Below are 8,935 nucleotides of genomic sequence, written 5' to 3'. Positions count from 1 at the left end.
TTTTTTTTGTGATGGAGGCTTACCTTAGTATTTATAGGCTGCTAATGGAGAGAGAGGGAGAGACGTTTGTGGAGAGTCCTATTAGGTGTAGAGTCCTTGAGAAGAATGGCTCTCTGATTCTAGGAATATCCTGGATCCCAGGGCATGTTCTGAGAATATTCCTCTTTGATCTTGGAGGTGCAAGTCGTGAGAAGGGTGGATGCTTTTGGTGACGCGTAGTGACCTGAGTCTTGCCCCTTATAATCAGGGGTCTCGTCCCTTAAATGTAGGAGTGGACATGTGCACGTTTCTGGGTGCCTTACTTGATTGTGTGCCAAACCGAGGTGGAAGGTCAGCCTGAGGAACCGAGGTGGTAGGTAGGCTTGAGGAGAGACCGAGGTGGCAGGTTTGCCTAAGGAGAGACCAAGGTGGCAGGTCGGCCTGAGGGGTCAGCTCTGGCAAGGATGACCCAAGGGGTCGGCTCGATGAGCCATGGGGTTGGCTAGGCCAAGGATCACCAAGGGGTCGGCTCAGCCAAGGATGACCCAAGGGGTTGACTCGACTAAGGATAAACCATAGGGACGGCTAGGCCAAGGATGACCAAGGGGTCGACTCGGATGAGCCAAGGTCGGCTCGTATTATATAATTTTTCTTTAATTTTTAATAGAATACGTTTATTAGACAACGGTTTGATGCACTCCACTTCGTTCATCCTATTTTAATTCATTGTGCAACACCATCCTCTATTTCTCTTTTATTTATAATTTATTTTTTATTTTTTATTTTTGTAAACATTTATGATTGAATGTAGGTACTTAAAATTTTTACTTTCCAATAACTCTCTATCATCAATTTTTACCACCTCAACTTTTATCCCCATTGTTCCAAAAGAGCTTGTATTTTATTTTTTCACTTATCCAAATAAATTTAGATTGAAAACTAATATGTGAGCAAGCAACACTGGGTTTCCAAGCCACCAAATTTTGATCCCACTGAAAATGTCACATGATACAACTAGGACTCTAGTAGCATCGTCCATGCATAAACAACTAATGGAAATCCTTGAAGTTAAAACGTACTTCCTAATATGTATCTATTTAAGAATTCAAGGCCTTGGTTGGGTTGGTTTTATCGGGATGGGCCTATCTGTAGTGGATTCAGGGTTTCAAAATCAGAAACTAGGAATGGAATTTATCCGATTCTGACCTGATGCGGTAAAAATTGACTAGCCAATCTTCTTCGCAGCTCCTGATGCTCCAGTCAATCTGCACAGAAGAGAAGACAGGGGAGAGTCGGGCTGACCCGATGGAGGTCTCTTCAATGCCTAAGTCAGATCTTTCCACAACAGTTTGCTCAAGAGAGCTTTAATGAAAAAAATGTTCTTTTTTTTTGTGATGGAGGCTTACCTTACTATTTATAGGCTGCTGATGGAGAGAGAGGGAGAGACGTTTGTGGAGAGTCCTATTAGGTGTGGAGTCCTTGAGAAGAATGGCTCTCTGATTCTAGGAATATCCTGAATCCCAGGGCATGTTCTGAGAATATTCCTCTTTGATCTTGGAGGTGCAAGTCGTGAGAAGGGTGGATGCTTCTGGTGACGTGTAGTGACCTGAGTCTTGCCCCTTATAATTAGGGGGTCACATCCCTTAAATGTAGGAGTGGACATGTGCACGTTTCTGGGTGCCTTACTTGATTGTGTGCCGAACCGAGGTGGAAGGTCAGTCTGAGGAACCGTGGTGGCAGGTAGGCTTGAGGAGAGACCAAGGTGGTAGGTCAGCCCAAGGAAAGATCGAGGTGGTAGGTCGGCCTGAGTAGAGACCGAGGTGGCAGGTCAGCTTGAGGGATCGGCTCTGGCAAGGATGACCCAAGGGGTTGGCTCAATGAGCCATGGGGTTAGCCAGGCCAAGGATCACCAAGGGGTTGGCTTGGCCAAGGATGACCCAAGGGGTTGGCTCGACCAAGGATAAACCATGGGGACGGTTAGGCCAAGGATGACCAATGGGTCCACTCTGATGCACCAAGGATGACCAAGGGGTCAGCTCAGCCAAGGATGACCAAGGAGTTGGCTCGGCCAAGGATGACCCATGGGGTTGGCTCGACCAAGGATGACCCATGGGGTTGGCTAGGCCAAGGATGACCAAGGGATGACCCGAGGGAGTGGCATTTTTACCCTTATCATAAGCCCCCAACTCCTTTAGGTTGAGGTTCGTAGGTCGACTTGTGGGAGTTCCATAAGTAAGGATTATGTGCTCAGATCATGTTATGGATCTTCAGTTTAGTGAAGACAACTTTGTTACTTTTTATTTTTCTATAGTTGTCTCTCTGTACCGACCTTTGAAGTTAGGTTTTTGAGTGCCGACCACTAAAGAATCATTGGCTCGATGGCCTTTGGTGTTGAGCTGAGGTTGGGCTTTACATGCTCTAATACATAAATCCTTAGGGTGTCGGGTTAAGGCTTGGGCTCGCGTGCCTTAGTGCGTAAAGTCTTGAGGTGATGAGCTAGAGCTTGAGCTTGAGTGCCTTAAAACCTAAGGGCTTAAGGTGCCGAGCAGGGGCTCGGGCTTGTGAGGTGCTGAGCCAGGGCTCGGGCTTGCAGGCCTTAATGTTTAAGGGCTTGAGGTGCCGAGCTGGAGCTCCAACTTATGAGGTGTCAAATCGGGGCTCGGGCTTACATGCCTTAATGTTTAAGGGCTTGAGGTGCTGAGCTGGAGCTCAAGCTTGTGAGGTGCCGAACTAGGGCTCGGGCTTGCATGCCTTAATGCATAAGGGCTTGAGGTGCCAATCTAGGGCTCGGGCTTGCATGCCTTAATGCGTAAGGTCTTGAGGTGCCGAGTCAGGGCTCGGGCTTGTATGCCTTAATGCGTAAGGTCTTCAGGTGCCGAACCGGGGCTCCGACTTGTGTGCCTTAATGCGTAAGGTCTTGAGGTGCCAGGTCAGGGTTCGGGCTTGCATGCCTTAATGCGTACGGGCTTGAGGTGTTAAGTCAGAGTTCAGCTTGTGTGCTTCAATGCGTAAGGTCTTGAGGTGCCGAACCAGGGCTCAGGCTTGCATGCTACATAAGGGCTTGAGGTACCTTAGTTCGTGGATGAAATGTTCTTGTACCGACCAGTTTGAGGTAACCTTTCTTTTCTCGCGAATGAGGTCTTCTTTTGTCGACCATCGGGGTTGACTCATCCTTTTATAGTGAATGAGATCTTCTTATACCGACCAGTTCGGGTCAGCCTTTCTTCTTCGATGGAATGATTATCCCATTATAGACCATGGTTCTCACCGTTGCCCATTCATTCTGCTCTACTTGGTCTCATTGTTATCGATAGGGTGATCATCACGCTGATAACCTTGTTCAGATGTTCAGGAATAGGCCACAGTTGATTCTTTGAATATTGTCACGGCTAGTTCCATGGTTTGTTCATCCTCGCTCCATGAGATGTTAGTGCTGTAGCTCATACAGTTCAGGTTCAGCTGTGTCAAGCAGCCAATTCATCCTGTTCTTCCTTGGCTCACAGGAGTCATTCTTAGGCCTTGGGGGTCTTTTCCTTTCTCTCTGGTAGCTCATTCCTGTCAGTTATTCCCTTGGCGGCTAGGACCTCTTCCATGTTGGCATACTGGTTGCACCTTCTTAGCAGCTCGGGCGTTGTATCTAGCAAGTCGAGGGCTAGAGATCGGATCAAATCGAGGTATGTAATCCTATTGCGTAATGTGCTATACGCTACTCCTGGTAGATTTTTCACCTCTAGTGTCGCCTTGGTAAATCGGGCAAGGAAATCCCATATAGTCTCCCTGGACTTCTATCTCATATTCATCGCATTCTATGAGGTTTGCTTCTGCTTCATGCTAGCTTGGAAGAGTGTGAGGAACACTCTTGTCAGTTCTTTATAGCTGTGGATGGATCGGGCCTCAAGTTCGACATCCACACTAGTGTGGCCCCCTTCAGTGAGGTTGCGAAAGCTCAACAAAGAGTTATGTCTGATCTCCCATAGACTGTCATGGCTAAACTATAGTACAAGAGATGATCATAGGGTTCGTGGTGCTGTCGTATGTGTTAAAGATAGGCACTACGAAATTTGGGGGCAGCTCAACCTCTATCAATTCATCGAATAGTGCATTTATGGGATGGGGTCACCATTATGTCAGCCAGGTGTCTCTGCCTCTACATTCCCTCGATCCTTTCAGTGAGACGCTAGATGCGCCATTCCAGGTCGTCCCTTCTCTCCTTGGTTCAGCGGCCTGAGGAGCGGCGTTTGGGTTCAGCTCGTCTAGGGGTTCTTCCTTGATCCTAGTGTCTATCAGGTTGGTCCTGCCGGTGCTGATGCTCGCCCCTAGCTGGGCTGTGAGGGGAGTTCTGGCATTCCTCTGCCCTGGGTGGGGATATAAACGTGCCCTCTCGTTCTGGGTAGGTGAAGTCTCTCATTGATGTCTCTCAATGGGAGATCGGGGTGGCACCAAGTGAATCGTACGTGATGTCCTAACAAACCCCCACCTTACTGTCGATTGAGGGGCCACACTGTTATCAGGCGATTCTTCCCGAGCTCGTTTATATGGAACTCGCCTAGGTAGCTGAGCAGAGACTGTGCTGGGTATAGGAAACACCAAGCCGAACTGGCATATGAAGTCCTGCACCAGACTGTTGGTTGCTAATAGCTACAACTGCAGATTCTGGATTTGCTCTTCCACGATCGGGTGGGTCATCCAGGATGAAGGTTGTTGGTGAGACTATTAAGTGTGTCGATTGTGTTGCCCTCCTTCTTCTGGGGTAACTCCTACATCGGTCTAAATTTGTGAAGGTTATGGTAAGGGCCCTTCTACCGGGACATTCTTTTGATCTGCCATTGGAGGTGGGCGAGGTTACTCTACTTATTCCGGTGGAAAACCACGATATGATCTTACTTGTATTGTAGTGGAGGAGATGACCTTCTCACTTCTTAGCTGCATTGGCTATAGTAGCTTTTCGTATTAGTTTTCCATGGACCGCGCCAATCTGACGCGATAAAAATGACCAGCTGATCTTCTTCGTAGCTCCTGATGCTCTAGTAGATTTGCACAGCAGAGAAGAAGGGGAGAGTCGGGATGACCTGACGGGGGACTCTCCGATGCCTAAGTCAGATCTTTCCACAACAGTTTGTTTAAGAGAGCTTTAATGAAAAAATATTCTTTTTTCTTTGTGATGGAGGCTTACCTTGGCATTTATAGGTTGCTGATGGAGAGAGAAGGAGAGACGTTTGTGGAGAGTCCTATTAGGTGTGGAGTCCTTGAGAGGAATGCCTCTCTGATTCTAGGAATATCCTAGATCTCAGGGCATGTTTTGGGAATATTCCTCTTTGATCTCAGAGGTGCAAGTCATGAGAAGGGTGGATGCTTCTGGTGACGTGTAGCGACCTGAGTCTTGCCCCTATAATTAGGAGTCCCGTCCCTTAAATTTAGAAGTGGACGTGTGTACGTTTCTAGGTGCTTTACTTAATTGTGTGTCGAACCGAGGTGGAAGGTTGGCTTGAGGAACCGAGGTGGCAGGTCGGCCTAAGGAGAAACCGAGGTGGCAGGTCAGCCTAAGGAGAGATCGAGGTGGCAAGTCAGCCTGAGTAGAGACCGAGGTGGCAGGTCAGCCTGAGGGGTCAGCTCGGGCAAGGATGAACCAAGGAGTCGGCTCGGGCAAGGATGACCCAAGGGGTCGGCTCGGGCAAGGATGAGCCATGGGGTAGGCTAGGCCAAGGATGACCAAGTGGTCGGCTCGGCCAAGGATGACCCAAGGCGTCGGCTAGGCCAAGGATGACCAAGCGGTCGGCTCGGCTCGGCCAAGGATGACCAAGTGATCGGCTCAGCCAAGGATGACCCAAGGAGCCGGCTCAGTCAAGGATGAGCTATGGGATCGGCTAGGCCAAAGATGACCAAGGGGTCAGCTTGGATGAGCCATGGGGTTGGCTAGGCCAAGGATGACCAAGGAGTTGACTCAGCTAAGGAAGACCAAGGGGTCGGCTCAGCCGAGGATGACCCGAGGGAGTGGCATTTTTACCTTCATCACAACCCAAACCCAGAATCGGTCCCAAGAACCTTAGAATCCGGCCATTTGACCCTGGTCAAGGGAATCTTGGTGTGAATATTCCAAATCAAATTGGTGAATCAGTCGAATCATATTGGAATTGATCAAGATCCGATTTGTCTCTTCCTAAGCCTGTGCTATGCTCACCTTGCACGTTTGGAGCCGATTGGGACCCAGTTAATTACTTGCTTGGCCATGCATGTGGAAAACTTTTACCCTCGTGACATTGTCTACAAATTGATAAAGTAGCAGTCCCATTGGAGCCAAATCCTCTGCAACGCACCAGACCCTAGTGAGCATTCCATTATTAGGGATGACTGACACACACACACACACACACTAAGGCCCGGGAAAATGGATCCAGCTTGTCTCCAACAACTCTCGCTCCAACAATCCTCCAATGATTTTCAAGAGAGTGACATCTATCCTTCTCCTAATCCAAGGATTATGAGCCACTCGACGCAAAACTTGCTGAAAACTCTAGGTGAGAGAAACCCAATCCAGTTGAAGCTCGAACCTTGACAAACCATGTCATCCTCGACTCGAGTCCACATCTTCTGCAGTGAGCGGTGGGGTGCAATGAGCATCAGATGGCTAAGAGCATCTGGGCACACATCCCAAGGGACCCCAAGCCACCCGATGCTCACTGCACCAGTGCAGCCGCTACAAATGATTTTTACACTCCTTGAGTCTCCCTCTCTTTCCTTTTTTCCCTCCCATTTCAAACCCTAATGTAACCACACAAACACGGTTCTGAAACACTAACCAAGCTTCATCGTGAGCCCTCTTTCCCTTGTGTTTCATCTCGAACACTCTTTCCCTGACTTCAAATGGTATTTTCCATCAGCAGGTTCTCATGATCTCTAAAACAACCCCTTCAATGAATTGTAGAGTGGAATCCATATCACAAAATTCTAGAATAACTCCAGAAAATGAATGGAAACTTAAATGCCTAAACATAAATTTAAATATATATATATATATATATATATTTGCACTAAAACCAAAGACATAAGGCCCAGATCTGACAAAGGAAACCATTCTATGGATTTTCTTAACACTACAGTTTCCTGATGAACTTCATTCTATAAACCTAACCACGTAATACCCACCATTTATGGATTCCAAAAGCCAAAAACAAAGCAAAAAATCATAAAAGGGGTAACCAACTTGGAGCAAGAAGGAGAAAAGTTGAAAATGACAAAAATAGAGGAACAACAAAACACTTGTTTCAACCCTCTTCCATGGACGTAACTGGCAATACAAGTCTGAGACATGAAAAACCTCTTCTAAAAATCAATACAACAAACTCATTCGAAACACAGCGGGAAGGAGTCTTCCTGAAATTCCAGTGTCTTCAGACATCTATTTATGAAAAATTAGGCTATTGCTAATCTTCCATGCCCTGCAAGACGGCAAAACTTTGATTTCAGATATGGGTTCATGTTTATTTATTTGTTTGTTCCCAATCTTCAATGCCCTACCAGATAGCCAAACTTCGATTTCGGATATGGGTTCATGTTTGTCTATTTGTTCGTACCCAATCTTCCACGCCCTAAATGACAGGTTCATGTTCATTTCTTTATTTATTGTATCGGTTCTTCTTCTTTGTGAAAGAAAAAAGGGGAAAACCCTAAGCTTCGACTTCATTCTCCTTCTCTGCGATTTTTCATTTTTTTGGTTTTCTCATCTTTAAGATTTGTGAAATGGGAGTGAAAGAGGGGAGGATCGAAAATCAAAGGTTTGAGAATCGGGTTTGGTTTTTCCTTATCTGGATCGGATTGAGTGTACTATTAAGAGAAGAAATGGGTTAAATGGGTTAATTGTTCAGTCATTGGATTAAAATACATGTGTTGCTCTCCTAAAAGTCGATGGAGACGAGCTGGATCCTGGGAAAACACCGTCTATGGAGACGAGATTTGGCGGATACTGGCAGAGGCCTTCAGCCGTTGCCACGTGGATCTCATCAATCCAAGACGAATATCGCTTTTATAGATCAAAACCGAAATCTTGTCCCTTTCAAACCCTCCTCTCTCTTCTCCCTCTTCTCTCTTCCTTCTCTCTCTTCGTCTCTGTTCAAAGCAACACAAATATCAATGAAAAATAATCAAACCTCGGAGGAAAAACTCAAATGGGCACCAAGTCTTTGTAGAGTATAAGATGAAAACCCAACAAAAAGCAAGATTTTTATCCTCTATTGTTCTAATCGTCTGTTTTTCCATGTTTTGCTAGGTGCAGAATGCGACACGTGGATGGTGCATCACCAACGGTCAAGATGATATATGGTGGTTGAGGCTACCAAAACCGGGTTTTCTCCTTGTGAACCAGACCGAGATTTGTATGAGCCAACCCAACCCGTGATCACCTCTCTTCTTCTTATTCACTCTCTGTTATCTCTCTCATTCCCTTAAAATCCGTTTCCTCCTCTCTTCTTCTTCTTCTTCTTCTTCTTCTTCTTCACCCTCTGTTATCTCTCTCATTACCTCTCTCGGCTATTCTTGAAATAGTGAGCGTGTTCGTACATCAACGAAGCCCCTGCAACCCTTCGTGACTTCTTCAATCTCTGTTCTCTCTCCTACGCATTGATATCGCTCTCTCTCAGTTGCCTCGAATTAGAGAGAGATTTCGAACATCAACGAAGCCCCCTGCTGGTTCTCGCGCACACTGGTTCGATCACCCTAAGGTATGAAACCTAAAACTTACTTTCCTCTTATCTTCTCTCTTCACTCTTTTTTAAACCCTAGATATTTTCTTATTCACTCTCTAACTAGAAGCTTCGTACACGCTCTCCCTCTTCATTGGTTATCTCAAATAACTGAGTGATTTCAAACATCAACGAAGCCCCTGCAACTGATCTCGCACACTTACTGGATTGATGACCCGAAGGTATGAGAAGAAAGGGCCTTCCTTGTTAATTACCTTTTT

The sequence above is a fragment of the Macadamia integrifolia genome, unplaced genomic scaffold, assembly GCF_013358625.1.
Source record: "Macadamia integrifolia cultivar HAES 741 unplaced genomic scaffold, SCU_Mint_v3 scaffold2325, whole genome shotgun sequence".
Taxonomy (NCBI): domain Eukaryota; kingdom Viridiplantae; phylum Streptophyta; class Magnoliopsida; order Proteales; family Proteaceae; genus Macadamia; species Macadamia integrifolia.
The sequence above is the reverse complement of the archived record's forward strand: the minus strand, read 5'-3'. Positions refer to the sequence as shown.